The 17,961-nt window shown below is 38.0% G+C and overlaps 1 protein-coding gene across 2 annotated transcripts in view; it reads left to right on the forward strand.

The window, feature by feature from the left end:
• The window catches only part of PLCB1 (phospholipase C beta 1), a 680,752-nt gene that overhangs the window by 18,256 nt on the left and 644,535 nt on the right, over positions 1–17,961 (forward strand). For both annotated transcript variants that reach the window (XM_074317198.1, XM_074317199.1), the window contains exon 2: positions 234–366. The gene's annotated coding sequence lies outside the window, so the exon portion shown is untranslated. The remainder of the gene's footprint in view (positions 1–233; positions 367–17,961) is intronic.

The following is a 17,961-nucleotide window of genomic DNA, read 5'->3' on the forward strand; positions in this document are numbered from 1 at the left end:
TTCCTTTACAAGTCATGTCCAAATATTATAATTATTAGTAAAGTAACTGAATTAATGTAATTAATAATTGTGTGACGTTAAAGATGCCATGTCTTTTTTTGTTTTGAAGTTTTCATTAATAATTGACTATCTTGGAGACACTCTTAATGATTATTACTTGTTAAGTAACTCCTGGGTAGGACTTCCTACAGTGATATATATTGATATACATGTTTTTTTCTTAACATTTCTAGGACTCCACTATCGTCACTCCAATTATTTTGAGGTCTGACCCTCAGGGATTTTTCTTTTACTGGACAGATCAAAACAAGGTAAGAAATTATATTTGTCTTTCTTACATTTTCCAATTGGTTGCTAATTTGCAAGGTATTTATCTTATCTATGTAAGTATATCCATTTCATAGATGAACCTGTGTAACTTATTTAAAGAGTCTACTAAAAAAGTATATTTAAGGTCGAAATGTCAGGATTTCCAAGGATGCTAGTCTGAAATATTAGGTGTGCTAACTCCTAGGACAATTGGTGTTTTTCAGGAGAAGAATATGGGAATGTGAATTATATTTGTTGTAAAAGAAAATTAGCCAGTATTACTGATTTAAGACCCCCTCCACTCCAATGATAAAGGATGAAGAAAAATGATGAGAAAACACTTTTGACCTAATGACTGTAACTTTGGTTTTTCTTTTCTCTTCCTTCTCCCATTTACTACTTATTAAGAGTTCTCCCAGCCTCAGCTGGAGTTTGGACTTGATTATTTGTTCACATTAGAAAATCAAGAATAAGATTCCTGTAGCCTATATGTTCAGTTTTTCGGGAATTTCTTCCCACATTAACTTTTTGTCTACCATATCATGAATTTCGAATGTCATCTATTATGAAACCAATTGAGATGATTCCACGTTGAATTATTAAAAAGTAGAATGTCTGCACATTATAAGATTGATTTGGAGTTTAATGGCTAGTTAGACCAGAATATTCATAGAAAGTGGTTATTATTTCAAGAGGCAACGCCACGGTTCTGTACTTGAACCTCTGAGGCCACAGAACACAGAATATTTTGGCCCTATAAGTTCTGATACCTGGAGAGATGGCACAGGCTTTATTGAGAGTGCCAACTACATGTTGAAACCAATAGAATACTTGGCACCAGACTGTAAGGTGCTGTTAGCCTTTTCATATCCCCATGTTAGGTCCCTATATCCAAAATTACTGGAGTTTGTCAGTCTCACCTTCTGCTTTCTGGGCAACCTGGATTTCACCTGTAAGTAGTGGTATGGAATTAGCCCTGTCCAATGTTTGGTTTCAGGGTGGAGCCTGGGGAAAGATTTTTTTAGGGTGTTAGAAAATAAATGTGGACCTCACAGTCAGTCCTGAATGGGGCTGTTTACACCTCATGAAAAAAGGAAATTTTAGGCTCCTGGCCCCGGAATCATGTCAGGCCACATATGTGGGACAAAATCATAGACCCCAAGTAATGTCAAAAAATGTATTTGAGTAAGATTTCATCCTTAATGTTCATGTTTATTACTGGGTGTGTTAATCACTTTGGCTTTGACGTTCTGTTTGGTTTCCTGCTGTTATGTATAAAACAATGGCTTGAAAGAGGTTTTTTTTTACTCCTAAAGGCTATTTTTAGAACTGCTGAAGCTATATTCCTGAAAGACATATTTATAATGCTAGAGCGTTTTAAAAGGTCGAGTATTTGTATGAGAGACTAAACTGTCAGTTTGATTTTTCAACTGGTAAATCAAGCTTCCATAAAAGCAACAGAAGGTATTTTGGGGTTTTTAAATAATTCATGGCAACTCAGTTAAGCTCCCCTCTAAGACCAATCATAAATATTTCTTTGCTTAAGACATAGAAAAGGTTTAGGACCGAAGTCTCTTTGATGCTTCTCTATTGTACAGTGAACGCAGTATTTTGACTCATGCTTATTTCAAATGTAAGAACATTTCTTTCAGTTTTTTTATACTAACCATTTTCTCTTGGTTGTAATGCTATTTACGACCAATTGAAACAAATAATGTAGCAATTCCTTTTATCTCTTTATGACTTTTCATGGATATTAATCTTACAGTTCTAGCCAAGAGACGGTACATTTTATTTTTCACTTTTTAAATACCTAAGTCATTCATCAGCCATATATCAGAGCTTAGAAGCTTATTTTTTTAGTCAATGATCATATATCAGTATCCAAAAGATGAGAGGATTTGAGAAAAAAATAAACTTTCCATGCTTTCAAGGTTGTCATTTTCTTCTGGCTTTAAGCCCAGTCCTGGAACCAGGAAGAGTGATGCATTCACTTCTAATAGAAGGACTCCTGTAAGTGATATATTAGAGTAAATGTATGCTAGAAGAAATAAATGGTACACACAAACGAGGATGGTATGCCAAGCTTTTAGTCCATGTTTTGTATAAGATCACTTGAAGGTACTGGCCAAACAGTGCAGTCACGATGTTACTTAGAGGCCCACTTTCTTTACAATATTGTTTGTTGACAATTACTCTTAGTGATGTGAATCTATCACATGTATTATAGAGATGATAGCTTAGAGAAAAAAATATGATAATTTTAAGGTTATCCCTTGATTTTACACACTGTGTTCTCCACTGGTTTGGAAGCTTGCATTGGTACTTGTTGTAATATGCCTCTCTTCTCCCTTCTGACTTCCCAGTATGTTTCTGCTTTGTCCATGAAGCCTGTGCGCAAACACTTTGATTTTGTAAACATCGGATGCCTGGGCTGCTCAGAGGCGAGCAGAGTGGCTTTAAGTAAAGCATATCGTTACAAGGTCTCTTTATAGCACTGGAGGAAAATCCTAACATTTTACACAGCATCTTACCCAGGTCTTCTCTCTCCTGTCATGGATGCTTTATACCACAAACCAGAGCCACCCATTTCAAGTCACTGATTTCGCCCTCCATAGACCATGAGATGTTCCCTTCCCTAAGCCCATCCTTTGATTTGTCACCATAGAAGTGATAGGTGGCAAAGAAAACACACAGCTCAGATGATAGATTTAGGAATTAAAAACCAGAGCCAGCAAGTAATTTTGAGGTAACAGAAATGTGCTTCGGTGAAACATTGAAAGAATGTTTAGGATTGGTGGAAGCAAATAAATATGCGTATCATTTTTTTTTTTTTTTACTTTGTACCAGCTCTGCAGTTATTTTCATCATTTTTTCCTCTGTAAATCTTAAATTTCCACTGTGAATCTTATTGGCCATAATTAGCAAAAACGAGTTTCTGAATATGACTATTGTAGGCCTGGAGTTTTTTCTTGTCAGTGTGTGCTATGTGACGAGGATCTGCTTATTTGTAATCGTGGGTGAGAAGGGGCTTCTGCACAGCCTGAGTATCTAAGAGGTTGTCTCCATTAGGTTATGACTTTTCTCTGGAGTGATGCCATAGTGGGACCAGAAACCAACACAGGAAGTGTTAACCCTGAAAGCCATGTGAACTATAAGAAAATCTGCATCATAATTTTGGAAGAAAAGCTAGAGAAGAAAAGGGGTCAATGTTAAAGAGCTAATAAAAACCGATCTTGCGAGAATATGAAACAAAGTAGACCTTTGCCTTGCAACTTGATGCCCTGCTTCTCCGCCAAGGTTGGTGTAAAAATAAAACGAGTCACTACTAGTTCAGATCCAGGAAGTTCAATATAGTTCAGTAAACTCTTCCTTGTATCCCTAAAACAGGAGCTTGGGGAACGGGGAGAGAAACACATAATTAAATTAAAAAGGGATAGGAGGAAAAATACGCATTTTGAGTGAAGGACTTCTACTTTCCCTTTTTGTTATGGATTTTATTGATTTTCAATTTTGCAGATAATGTACGAACATGTTCCTTGTGTAAGAGAGTAAAGTGGTATAAATGCCCTTAACTCCTCCCCACCATTGACCCCAATCCTAGTTCTCTCTCCAGAGTCAATTACTGGTAACAGCTTTATAGTATCTTTCAGGGTCTCTTTTTAATGAAGTTGTGTATTCATTAATTATGGAAATATTTCATTTTGTTTTGTTTATATCCATTTGTATCCTAAATAACATCATATTATTTTTACTGTTCCACAAATTTGCTTTTGCTTTTCATTTTACACATGTCTTAGAGAACTATTCCTGTAAATACAAGTGTGTCTACCTCACTTTTTAAAATTGCTGTCTCATGTCCCATGGAATGGTTTACTAAATTTTATTTAAACAGTAAAAATTTATCTTAATTGCTGGTTGGTGTTTCTAATTTTGGGCTACAGAAAACAGTCCTATAATATAAAGTAACATGCAGCTTGTGTAGCCCTCAGTGGGTATATGGGTCAGAGTTTCCCTGAGGTAAATTCTCAGAAATACGATTGCTAATTGAAGGCTATACAGATCCTAAATTTTATTTAAGAGTTGTGTCATTTTATAATCCTGCCAGTTTTATGTGAGAGAAGCTGTTCCCTCAAGTTCAACCAACACTATTAAGAAACATTTTAATTTTTGCCAATCTGATGCAACCATTGTATCTCTTTGTTTTAATTCACTATTGCCTGATTTTCTAGTAAGCTGTGTATATTTGCATACATTTATGGACCATTTCTGTTTTCTCTGTCATGAATTACCTACTTCCCTTGCTTTGGGTTGAGAGTTCTCTGTGCATTCTAGATGTTACTCCCTTAGCCATAAAAGATGTTGCAAATACTTTCTTCCTGTCTGTGGCTTGTCTTAATTTCTTAACTTTTAACTTAATGGATGTCAAAAGATGACTTGACATTTTCAATTTTGATGTATTCGCATTTCAACTTTTTTTTCTTTTTGCTTTATTTAAAGGCCTTTCTTATTTACCAGCCTCATTGCCATCAATATTATCAATTTAGATTTTTAATGCATATAAACGTATCTTAGTCTATTTGGGCTACCTTAACAAAATACCACAGACTGGGTAGCTTATACATGACAGATATTTATATGTCACAGTTCTGGAGGCTGGAAGTCTAAGATCAAGGTAGAGTGAGGGCCCTCTTCCAGGATTCAGACCTCTCTGTATCCTCACATGGTGGAAAAAGCTAGGAATCTCTCTGGAGATTCTTGTATAAAGGCATTAATCCAGTTCACAAAGATTCTGCCCTCAGGACCCAGTTGCCTACCAGAGTCCCCACCTCCTAATGCCATCCTTGAGCATTAGGTTTTTAACATATGAACCTGGGGGAGAGGCAAACATTCAGACCATGGCAATCACATAACATAATGTACTTCGTGAACTGGTGTGAAGTGGGGCCCTATATGGGTAGTCCTGCGGTGGCTCCCTGTTTCTTCTGGTTGGAGCCAGCTATGATAGCACCCTGTCTTGTCACTTTCTTCTATCTCAGAATGTGAAGGACATGGGAGATGTGAGTTGAGATGGCAGATTGACCGCAGTTGATGCTTCCATTTTGCTCCTAATGCTGACAGCTCCACCACTTGGTTTGATGGCCCATAGATAGACTCTTATATTTTAATGCCTCAGGGCACTAATTACTTCATTTTTATACCATTTATCATCTGCCTTTTACACTTTCTGATTCAGCAAGTGTGACCCTTTCTGTTTACCCACGATCCTAAATTGTAGACCTAAGTTTATACCTGCATATTCAGTCATTTCTAGGAACTCAGGACAAGAGGGATGGGCTCTCTCATCTGCTCCATTTGCCATCTTGCGCTGGCCTGTGAATTTACATGAGACACCATCTGAGATCCTTGTACAGAGTGATGATTAAGTTCCTATTAATAGCAACTATAGACTGCCTTGTCTTATGGTAACCTTTTACTTTTTTTTACAAAGTTCAAAAGCAAAGTTCAAAATTAAATATTTACATAAGCCATAGTGACATTTTTCAGTATAAGAGTCCAGAGTGTTCACAAATATTTTAAATGATGCATCATAAACTTCTACAAGAAAATCTAGGAATATCCTATGGTATTAAAAAAAGCAGTCTGGCCCCCATAAAGAACCACTGGGTACCACCCATTTCATTCATCATTTTTTAGCAATGGTGCTTCCTCTTTTGGACACTCTTCTCTACTATATTCCAGAAACATTAATATTGACCTTTCCTGTGTATGGTAAATGTGGGCAGGGCACTCAGTAGTCAGTTAGGTATAATGATGGTGTTTTAAATTGAGAAGATGAACTCTGTTCATTTTTATTTGGTAGCTTTCCCCCAAACCTGAAACAATAACTGAAATTACCTTCAAAGAAAGCAAAATGCATGTGAGCATTGCTTTTGGAGGACTGGGATCATTGCTTGGCCTAGAACAGTACACCAGTCATTGCCCACTACTCAGCAGCATCTATGGACTACGTCTTTTCTTTTCCCCTCCCTGAATTTCTTTCTCTGGTACTGAAGAAATTAACAGCTACAGAAGACAAAGCATGAAATCCATACTGAAGTCCTTACCACTCTAGAGGCCATGAGTTGGAACCAAGTGGCCAGCACTTGCATCCTTTCCTTTGCTTTTTCTGGCCACTAGAGCTCACTTTGCCACCCACACCGCTGTCCGGAAGTTTCTGGAAATTAACACCCAACACAACCCAAGGAGTTTGAAGGGTAAATACCACAGCTCCCTCGCCTCTTGGGTGGGAAGACTCACAGGTACTTGCTTTATGTCTTTCCCCAGTGCTCTCCACTGGGATTAAGCCCATTTACCCACAGTGGTAACTGGCTTGAAAATGCACCCTTTGTGGGTTTCCTTCCCTACGTGTCTTGATTCCCTACTCCTGATGTATCCTGGAACCACCTTTAAAATAACCTCATTTTACTAGAATTCATGGCTAGGAACTGCTTAATAAAGCTGTTTGATGATTGACAACTAAGATGCCTCCTAATTGAGGGTATTATAAGGATTCCTTAGTAAGATGCACTGGATGAATACTTTTATTTTAAGCCAAGGCAATTTTCTTAAAACAGTCCTAATTTGGGAGGCAGAAAAGTGGTTAAGAAAATCAGGTGTGAAGTCAAATGTGGTTTTGAGTTCTGGCTCTACCTCAAATTAAATGAGTCACCTCTGGAGAATCTGTTCAACAATCTGAGTCTTGGTTTTATCATCTGTAAGGTAAGGTATTACTTTTTAGAGTTGTTGCCAAATGTGATACATGCAGTGTCCAGCACAATGCCTGTCAGTTTGCAAACTCTCAGTCCTTTGTAGTAGTGTAGTAGCTTAAAAAAAAAAAAAAAAAAAGATTAATTTTTATTTTATTTTTTAAATTTCATTTTTATTGAGGTATAATTGACAAAACTAAGATATTTAAAGTGTACAATGTGATCATTTGATATATGTATACATTGTGAAAGAATTCCTCATCGAATTAATTAATATATGCATCACCTCACATATTTATCATTTTTTTGATGAGAACATTTAAGTTCTACTCTTAGCAAATTTCAATTATGCACTAAATACAGTGTTATCAACTATAGTCAGCATGTTATAGACTAGGTTCTCAGATCTTATTTATCTTATAACTGAAAGTTTGTACTCTTTCACCAAACTTTCCCTACCCCCCCATTCTCAAGTTTCTGGCAACCACATTTCCACTTTTCTACTGTTTCTATAAGTAGTTGTTTTTTTGTTGTTTGTTTTTTAAGATTCCATTTATAAGTGATACCATACAGTATTTGTCTTTCTGTGTCTGGCTTATTTCATTTAGCATAATGCCCTCAAGCTCCATTGTGGTGGCTTTTACTATTGATATATAATAAACAATTAGTCTCTGACTAAACAATTAGTTCCTAATTGTTAGGGACCACAATTGTGCTGTTTTGAAAGCCAGCTGACCGTTTATCTACATATATCTTTAAATCTATATTTTTTTCTTCTTCAAGGTAATAGTGACTTCTTTTCTGTTTAGACAGTGCTGTGGTCTTTTGATCTAAAGCATTGAAGCTTAGATCTGTTTGGGCAAACAAGATGTTTATGTATTTGCTAATGTTTCAGGAACAGAGCCATGGGAGGCAAAATAATGGGTTTATTGTGTAGAAGACTTCCTTTTAGGATAACTCACTATGAAATAGTCCATCATAGGTGAAAGCTTTTTTGGACCCTTGAGAATTTGAAACATCCTATGGAATAAGCTTTAAGATGATTTAAAGGTCTTGGATAGGAGAAAATTACATTATTCCCAAGAATAATTGGACTCCACCATGGTTGTCTGTTCTTTTTCCTAAGATAATCACTTTAGGATGATCACAGCTATATTGGAATCAGGCAGCTGCCCTTCCTTCATATGTACTAGATCCTTGGACATTAAATTTTTAGTGTATTTTAGCATAATTTTGATAGTCAGCAGTTTGTCGAATTGCTGAGGAACAGATCTCTCCTCATCAAATCCACTTCCAGATTAAACTCCATTTATTCTCAACACCACCTTCTTTTCACTGGCATAAGCCCCAAAGTTTTTGCCTCAGTGAACTCCAGCTTGTGTAGGATAACCAAATGTTACGATTGCTTAGCCTATGTAGATTCTACTCTTATTACAAGTTCTTCCTGGAGGTTGGGATTCATGGTTTTGTTTTTAGTCGAATTTCTAATAATGAAATGGTATCATTGCAGTTTCTTTGGAATCAGTGTTAATGTGTATGTGCATTAATATGATTTTCATGTCGCCATCACAGCACTTCATCATGCGAAGAACAACAGCAGTGCTCATTTGAATACACTCTAAGCAGAGTTTAGAAATGTATAATACTCTCCGGTTTTAATTCAAAATATATTACTCCTAATGTAATTTAATTGCTAAGTTATGCCTCAGCTTTTTGAGTTGCTTATATTTAGCTGTTCCTAGTTTTATGGGAGAAATTACATTGCATGCTTTCTATGAGCTGAAGCTATTGTGATGGGACAGTTGTACCTTTTGATAGCAAAATTAGTTTGAGACACTGGGTCGGAGGGATGTGCAGAGGGATGTGTGTATTGTTCGTAATTTTATTTCCTGTTATATGGAAAACTCATTTGCTTTGTTGTTAATAGAATTCCCAGACACTTGGTATTGATATGATGTCATGCTCCTTTGTTTGAATTACAAATGTAGATGGAGTGAGCATTTTCAGTTCTCTAGCTCATTTTCTTGCTGATCCAAGATTGTTTGACTTTACTGATGGAGTCTTTGTCAAGTTTTCTGTATTTAATCAGCAGGACAAGCCTCTTTTTTTCTTCTGGTTAGTGCAAATTGCCAGTTACAAAAATAATCACGGGGATGGAAAGTACAGCATAGGGAATATAGTCAATAATATTGCAATAACCAAGTATGGTGTCAGATGGGCACTAGACTTATTGGGGTGATCACTTTGTAAGTTATGTAAAAGTCTAATCACTATGTTGTACACCTGAAACTAATCAAATATTGTATGTCAACTGTAATTGAAAAAATTAAAAAAAAACATTGAAAAACAAAGAATAAAGCTTTTATAAACAAAAACATTTTAGATGGACAGTTGAGGCATTTAAGCATTTATCACAATAAAACTAAGCTAAAATGAAAATATATTTTTTCCAGTTTTCATATTTACCATTGTTTCTTTTGTTTAAATTATTTTAAAAGGCAAAGACACAAACTTTGAGCAACCAGTTTATTAGGAAGTTGGTGTTCACATAATATAAATAATTTTTTTAATACGTTATAATTCATTTTGTACATCCTTTACATTTTTGTTTTTATTATCATTATTACCACTAATAGGAAACACACATGGTGTTTTCTGCATGCCAGATAATGTTCTGATACATATGTACACACATGTACATACACATATACACATTCAATCATTTACATAAGCCTATGAGGTCAGGGCATGTACACAAAGGTTAAGTAATGACCCCCGGTCATCCAGTTGGTTAATAGCAGAGGCAGGAGTAGAACCCATGCAGTCTGGCTGTGTGTCCTGGCTTTTAAGTTTTTGCTTTTTACAGTACCTGTTTAATGTGCAAAATTAAGTTTCCCTGTGAGATTTTTTTTTTAATCCCTTAGATTTATCTGAACATAAACTTCAATAGGCATATTACATTTGCGAGGAAGAGGCAACCAGGGTGAAGTGATTCTCAACTTGGGCTTCACGTTGAAATCAACTTGGGAACCTGAAAAATGCTGATGCCTGGGCCCTACCCCCAGAGAGGCTGATTTAATTGCTCTGCGGTGTGGACAGGACATTGGACTTCCTCATTCGATTCCAATGTGCAGCCAAGGTGAACACCGATAGAAAGCAAGCTGACATCACAAATTAATTCAGTAAACTTCCTGAGAGGATGTGCTCACTCAGCCTTTCCTGTTTGTGGCCTAATTTCTATCAGAAGTAATACTCAGCTTGAGCACCCAGAGACTCTACAAGATTCTGAATTATTTGGCTATGATTGAATAATATTCCCTATACTGTACTTAGGAAGGCAGGAAATTGCTAGCAATTTTTTGGAAAGATTCTTAATATCTAAGATTGAATCAAAATAGATATTTTTGTTATATTCAGTAATGAAAATGTGTTTAATTTTCTGTTCCCTGGATGTTCTGGGTATCAGCTATTTGTTTTATCTTTACTGAATGTATCCTCAGCATTCAAACCCTACTTATTAACCTTTATGTTTATGTTTTACTAGATCCTTTGTTAGACCAAGATGCTATTTGAATTCCATATTTAATTAAATGAGCTACACTCTTGAATAAGCAAATGTGGTTCTAAAAATGATTTTCTATAATTGTTTTATATCTTAAATTTGTGTTATGGATAGAAAAGCAGATGTCATGTTAAATTATAATGTCTCATTAACTTGTGGGACTCCTTCTTTTATTGACACATAAACCCACCAGGGAACAGAGAGAACCAGATCACATACAGGTGTGACAGGAAGCTTGTGATTTAATCGCCTCTGCATAATACATTTGAGAGGGGTGAAATTCATGTTTCTCCCATTAGAATTTTGGGTTTTCAATTCTGTCTTCTATAGGGAATGAGTGTTGTGATGGGAGTGCTTTTGCATTAGATCTCTCTTCAGCATTGTGCACAACTCCGCACTGAGGCACCAGGTCTGGAAATTGTAGTGCAGCATGGCAAACAGAGCACCCGTTGGAAGTGAATGCTTCGCTGACAAGTTCTATGGGGCAGAACTAGTCGCTGTGCTGAGAAACTAAGTACTGGGCTGGTATACATAATGGATTCTATTTTGAGGTGAGCATTTGTTTCTGTAGCGTGGCTGCATTATGCAAGAGGGCAGCAGGCCTAGCACTGTATTGTGAATATTAACACATCAGAATACCAGAGTAGATGGGACTTTAGACTATGTTGTGAACTTTTCATATGTTGTAGCCCTGGCATGTTTCATTACTAGAGGGAAAACATTTAAAATGAAATAGAAAACATCATGCTAAAACAAATTCAGGTTTATGATGTCTGTGGGTTGAGTTCTTCTACCAGCTGACCCCAAGACAAGGATGCTAGCCCAAGTAAATTATTTGGAAGGTGACCCTAGGAAGCATGGACAGGGCAGTGGAGAAGTGAGACAGGTAAGGGAAGGCAGCCAATAAAGGGCGAATTATTAAATAATTTATACTCTGGGCAACTGAAGCTGCATCCCACTGGGGCATTATGGGAGACAGGGTGGTACACTCCTCAGAATTATTCCAATTGAGGGGTGAGAGAACTGTGGTATTTACCTACCAGTTCCCACCTGTCAGTGTGTGAGGGCAGCTCTCTCTGGGGCTGTTATGTCCTCAGCACTTGTGCCAGTCCCTCGATAGTCGAGCGGGCTCCAGAGCAATGGAGCGAGGAAACCCTCAGACATAGTTGCAGTTGGAAGCTATCAGTTGGCATGCCTGGGGGCACATGGGCCCCAGCACCAGCAATGACTCTGAGGCTTTGATTTTCAGGTCAGACTTTATACATCTATACCACAAACTACAAGATAAACCCATTTACACACAGATCTTGCTTAGCCTAACATAACATATTAAAAATTTAAGCATGAGTTGCCAGCATTTAAAAATCTGGCGAGTTCATATACAAATCTGGATTTGTTAGAAAATCAGAAGGCATAGCTACACTGGTCGACATACCTTTATGGTTATTTTTGACTGCCTGCTTTATATAGGGCATGTGGTATCCAATCGGCCACAGTCCCCACCACACCAGCCTACCTCGTTTACGTTACCTTTTTGGCTCATTTAGACTTTTGAGTGTAAAATATTGGGCCTTTATGGAAACATCCATTACTGGAAGCTTCACTAAGCTAATGATTATGAAAATTCATGTGGAATGAGGTTAATTCTGTCACAGTGGGTTTATTGGTATGTGGTGTCATAAAGACTGAATTTTCCAAAGGAAAAATGGCTGAAGGTCAGTGTGTCCTGGCCCTGGTCATAAAAGCCATAAGCAAAGCAATTGATACTCCCAGCCCATTTCTTTTCTGTGAAATATGCATCTGAAGTGTATGAGCCCTGAGGTCGCTCTTGGCTTTAGAAAGCTGTTATTCCAAAGTGACTTTCATGTGGCATTGTGCTAGGTAAGATTTATAAATATGACCCCTTGGCAAAACGCTTCCTATTGAATTGGGCCATTAATCTATGGGAAATAAAAATGGTGGGTTCCCAGGACACCAGGCAGAATGACTTCTCTTTGTGAAATGAAGGGGATTAACTTCCTCCCCAGCTCAAGGCCGTGGGCACTGACTAGTTTAGCCAACCAGTGTAACGCACCCTTCCTTCACTGCAGAGCTGTGCTGTCCAATACAGTAGCCTCTAGATATATGTTGCTTTTTACATTTAATTTTTAATTAAAGTAAAACTTAAAAAAATAAAAAAAAAATTATTTCCTCAGCCATGCTCGCTACATTTCAAGTGTTCAGTAGCCACGTGTGGACAGATATAGTTAAAGGACATGTCCATCACTGCAGGAAGTTTCACTGAATGTAACTGCATAGGCATTGGATCAGGAATGGTCTTTTCGGAGCCAATGCAAAGTGAGGGAATGTTTCCTTGAACTTAGGAGCAAAGAACCTTTCTCTCTTGCTGATTCGTGAACTGCAAGGATGTTATGTGGACCTGAATTTGTTGTTGTTGTTTTTCCCCATGAATGAAGATGTTGGGATACTTCAGATACCAGTTTGTGGGCCTACAGGGTAAGCTAACCTTGCCAAAGACAAACCAGAGCAAATCAAATCCCTGGGGACATCATTTGAGATGCCAGATCAGGCCACTTCAATTCCACGAGCTAAGCAGTCCCCTGCGTTGTCTAAGCCAGTTTAAGTTGGGGTGTTATCCCTTTGCAATCAAGATTGATAACTGATACATTGGACATTTATTTATTTAAAGGTAGGCAGGGACTCAGATATCTAGGATCCAGCTGCATCTAACTCATAAACATGAAAGAGAAATGAAAGCAGGGATAGAATTTGTGCAATCTTTATATATGCAGTGGCTACAACTCCCCATGCAAGACATTATTTTAGTTGTTTTATATATTTTTCTAAGTTGGACTTTAATTAGCAGGGCTAGTTTTAATGACTTCTAGCCATTGTTAGGGAAGAATACGTCTTGAAAAACATGGGGAAAAGTGAAAATGTGTGCAGAAAATGCAAGTTTGTGGCAACTTTATATATTAGCCAAATAGTCTCAGTTGTACCAAGAAGATTTCAAGGGAAGCAATGTTGAATACCTTGATAAACTCTTGTAGATGTCATGCTGAGGATAACTTATGTAGACTGTCTTATTACCTTCGAGTTGATTGATTTTCCCCATTTTGCATTGGGGAAACTGAGGCTATAGCTAAGTTGATTTCCCTAGAAGGCAATTTCTAACCTTTCCAGTCTAGAATGGGGCCTCTTTTCTGTGCCCCTAGTATGCCTTATGCTTTCCTTCACCTTAGCACTTGTAATCCTGTGTTAATTTTGTCTAACTCATTTTACTGCCCAGTGGATGATGAAATCTTTGAATTCAAGAACTTTATCCAATGTTTAGCATTTCTCATACACTGCTAGTATACAGTAATTGCTCAGTCTGTGCTGGTCAAATGAATGAGACTTAGCAAAGCTATGTCATGTGTCTAAGGTTACAGGCTACAGAGTGGTTGAAAGCCAGGTCTGTCCAAATCCAAATCCATTCATTTTTCCTACTATTACTCATTCATTAACACCTCTTCCTTATTTAAATCCCCAGCTGCCCCACTCTTAGCAGTTTATGTCACCTCCTACAGCCTGGAGGAGAAAGAAGGCACTGGAGGGCATCTCCACCTACTTCCTGCCACCAGCCCCAGAAGTCCACCTTCATCTTTAGCTTCTCTCTCCTCCTGTTCCCTTACTGCTCTCCCAGGCCATCCCTACCTCTTTGGCTTGTACCCTGACTTCTCAATGATTTTACACTAACATTTATCTACTTCTTGTGTTATCAATATTTCCCCCTTAACCAGATCTATATAATAATATTAAACATGACAAGGCTCTCCCCTCTTAAAAGAAAATCCTATATCCTCTCTTGACCCTAACTGGCTGCTTTCCTTTCTTTCTCCTTTTCATATACAGCAAATATCTTTCAAGACTTGTCTATGCTCTCTGCCCCCATTCTCACCTTTCACCAACTCCTCAATCCGTATCAACCAGGATTCTTTTTCCATCACTCCTCCAACTATTCTTTCTAAAGCCACCAATGACCTTCATATTTTAAAACATATTGGCCATTTTTAGCTCTCTTTGTGCTTGATCTTTTATTAGAATTTTACATTGTTAATTGCCCCATTTTCCTTGAAACTTTTATTTTCTTTTTTTTTTAATTCCTTGCTCTCATACTTTTTTCCCTTCTCTCTGACCACTCAGTTTACTTTGCTGGCTCTGAGTTGCAGTCTTTCTTTATTCAAGGAATCTTATCTGCACTTAGAGCTTCATTTACCATCTGGATACAGTGGCTCCCAGTTTGACATCACCATCCGATGTCCTGGAGAGACCTGGAACCTAGCATTTCTACGATCGGCACGGTTCTCTTCCTCCTTTCACCTCTGACCTGGTCCTGCTGCCTTATTAATGGCACCACCCTTCACAGAGTTGCACGTTCTGAACCCTGGAGGTCTTCCTTCACACCTTACCATCTTTCTTTCTTTTTTTTTTCACTTGAAAAATCCCATTTTTTAAAAAATTTATTGGGGTGACAATTGTTAGTAAAATTACATAGATTTCAGGTGTACAATTCTGTATTACATCATCTATGAATCCCATTGTGTGTTCACCACCCAGAGTCAGTTCTCCTTCCATCACCATATATTTGATCCCCCTTACCCTCATCTCCTACCCCCCACCCCCCTTACCCTCTGGTAACCACTAAACTATTGACTGTGTCTATGAGTTTTTGTTTCTTGTTTGTTTGTCTTGTTCTTTTGTTGTTTTTGGTTTATATACCACATATCAGTGAAATCACATGGTTCTCTGCTTTTTCTGTCTGACTTATTTCGCTCAGCATTTCCTTCAAGGTTTTGTGCTCCAGCCACACTAACTACACTAGCTTTCTTCCATTTCCTCAGATGCGCCGTATTCCTTTCTGCTTGAAGTCTTCACAACGCTGTCCCTCTGCCTGAAGTATGTGTTGTCTATGTATTACTCCCTCCTCTGCTTTGCCACACTTCTTAAAATTGGAATCAAATCTTTTGTACATAGTTATATAAAGTTGAGCTCCCCTGTTAGAATGTTGACTCAATGAGAGAGCAGTCCAGTGGTGTCCTGGTAAATGTTTAACAACTGGCTCTCTAGGAAGGAAGAGTGATTTATAGGATTTTCTCATTTCCGTGGTGTAAATACTCCCCCTATGGCTGATTTCAAGCTACCAACACATTGTCACTGAAGACAGATTTGAGAATAGAAGGACACAGCTGGCTCTCTTAAGCTTGGAAGGAGGCTCGAGCACACCCTAGGGCATGTTTGTCCTCTTCACTGCTGTGTCCTTACGACTTGGGCCAGTGTTTGGCATCCTGAAGATAATGACCATTAGTTGGAGTGATAAATGCAGTGTTTTTCATTCCATCATAGCAATATAGTGGTAAAAAATGCTAATGTTTCAGACAAAAATGACATCAAATCCTTCATTTTGGATCTGGACCAAGCAATAAAGGTTATCACATCCAGTCTCTTCATTTTTCGCTCTTAAAATTGAGGGTCAGGGAGTGGCATATGCCACAGTCGCAGAGCTAGCTGGTGAAAGAGCCCAAGTTAAAAATCCCGTTTCTCAGTTACCCACCAACGTTCTTCCACTGTATCACATTGTCATTTCAAAAAAAAAAAAAAAGGTAAAATTTTTAATACTAGTGATTTAATTCAGATTGTATTATTATATAGTGGTATAGTTAAACATATGGAAAATAAATCTACTTTATAAGAGAAAACTCAATATTTGATCATCCCTTATTAACATTTAAGTTGTCTGTTGAGAGATTTCCCTTTATCATTTTCCCCTTCATTATCTGATGTAGTTATTTATAGAATAAACATATTAGTCAGGTTTGGCTGTGTCGCAAAGCACCCCAAAACTTAGTGCCTTAAAACAACAACCATTTATTTCAATCACTCCTGTATGGGTTGCCAGTCTGGTGTGGGCTCAGGTGGATCATTTTTCGGGTTCAGCTTGATTCCTCTGCAGTTAGTTGTGGTATGGGTGTGTCACTCAGCTGTTCATGGCCGGCCTCTCATACCCGAGGTTGCAGATGGTATGGATGAGCTGACATGACTTGGCACATGGGGTCCCTCATCCTCCAACAGGCAAGTCCGGTTGGTTCTTGTGGTGCATTGGCAGAATTCTCGGCGAGAATGGAAGTTGCAAGTCCCTAGAATCAAAATTGCCATATTGGCACTTTTGCCACATTTTATGTGCTAAATCAAATCATTCATAGGGTAGGGAAATAGATACCAAATCTTGATGAAAAGATCTGCAATGTGCCAGCACAAAGAGGCATGATACCCATAGAGAATGATTTGTGGCTGTTATTGCAATCAGATACAGTAAAGGAATTGTCTTCTCAAATTGCAGGAGATGTTCTCTGTAAGAGTGAAGTGTCTCCACAGGTAGAAGTGAGCAATGGTTTCCTTACCTTCCAGACATAACGAGACAATGCTATTAGGTGGTGCAAAAGTAATTGTGGTTTAAAAGGTTGAAAAATAATTGCAAAAACCGCAATTACTTTTGCACAAACCTAATAAATCCCTTAGCCAGGCAATTGTGGTAATTGCAGTCACCCAACGTTAGAGTCCTTATGCTGCTGTGAGGTAGGGGTCTCTCTCTCTATACCCTAGACTTTGGGGTACTTGATTGATGTTTGAGGAGGAAAAGGTCGCTGCGATGTGTTGGGGAAGTAGAGCCAAATTCCAACCCAGGATGCAGGCAGGCAGCACCCTCTCTGAGCAACAACTCTTAAAATCAGAGAGTGTTTTCAGGAACGTGGCTGGGTGGGGGCAACTGCAACAAGAGAAGGAACCTTTAATTAATCTTTAAGGCTAGCAGTTTGCTGTGATCAATCTCTCACTCTTTGTGCAATTTATTATTATTTTTTCGTCTTTATCTCTTCCTAAAAGACTTTGAAGTGATTTTTCTGTGCTGGATGTAGCCTATTTTTTTCTTTTTCCTTTTTTTCTTTTTTAAAAATATTCCTGTGTTGGGAACATGGACATAAGTCAAAATTTGTAAGAACACTGGCAAAGCGGAATTTAAACCTCAGAATTCTTTACTGTTGGAAAATGATCATGGGTAATTTTTTGTAGCAGAGAAGTGGAAATCACTCCAAATCTTTTCTCCTAGCTTGAGCCACAACATGCATTTCTCTGGGATGAGAAACACATGAGTTTGACTGAGGGAGAGTTTGGTAGGTTTTGTCAATGAAGCATCAGTCCTTACTCTGAGCTCATCTTTTTTTAAGCTGAGTGTGCTCTCGGAAGGTGCTGACATCAGCGTATTTGTATCTGATTGAGGCAACAGAGCATGCAGTGAAAGTCAAG

Source organism: Rhinolophus sinicus, linkage group LG13 (assembly GCF_036562045.2).
Source record: "Rhinolophus sinicus isolate RSC01 linkage group LG13, ASM3656204v1, whole genome shotgun sequence".
NCBI classification, from domain to species: domain Eukaryota; kingdom Metazoa; phylum Chordata; class Mammalia; order Chiroptera; family Rhinolophidae; genus Rhinolophus; species Rhinolophus sinicus.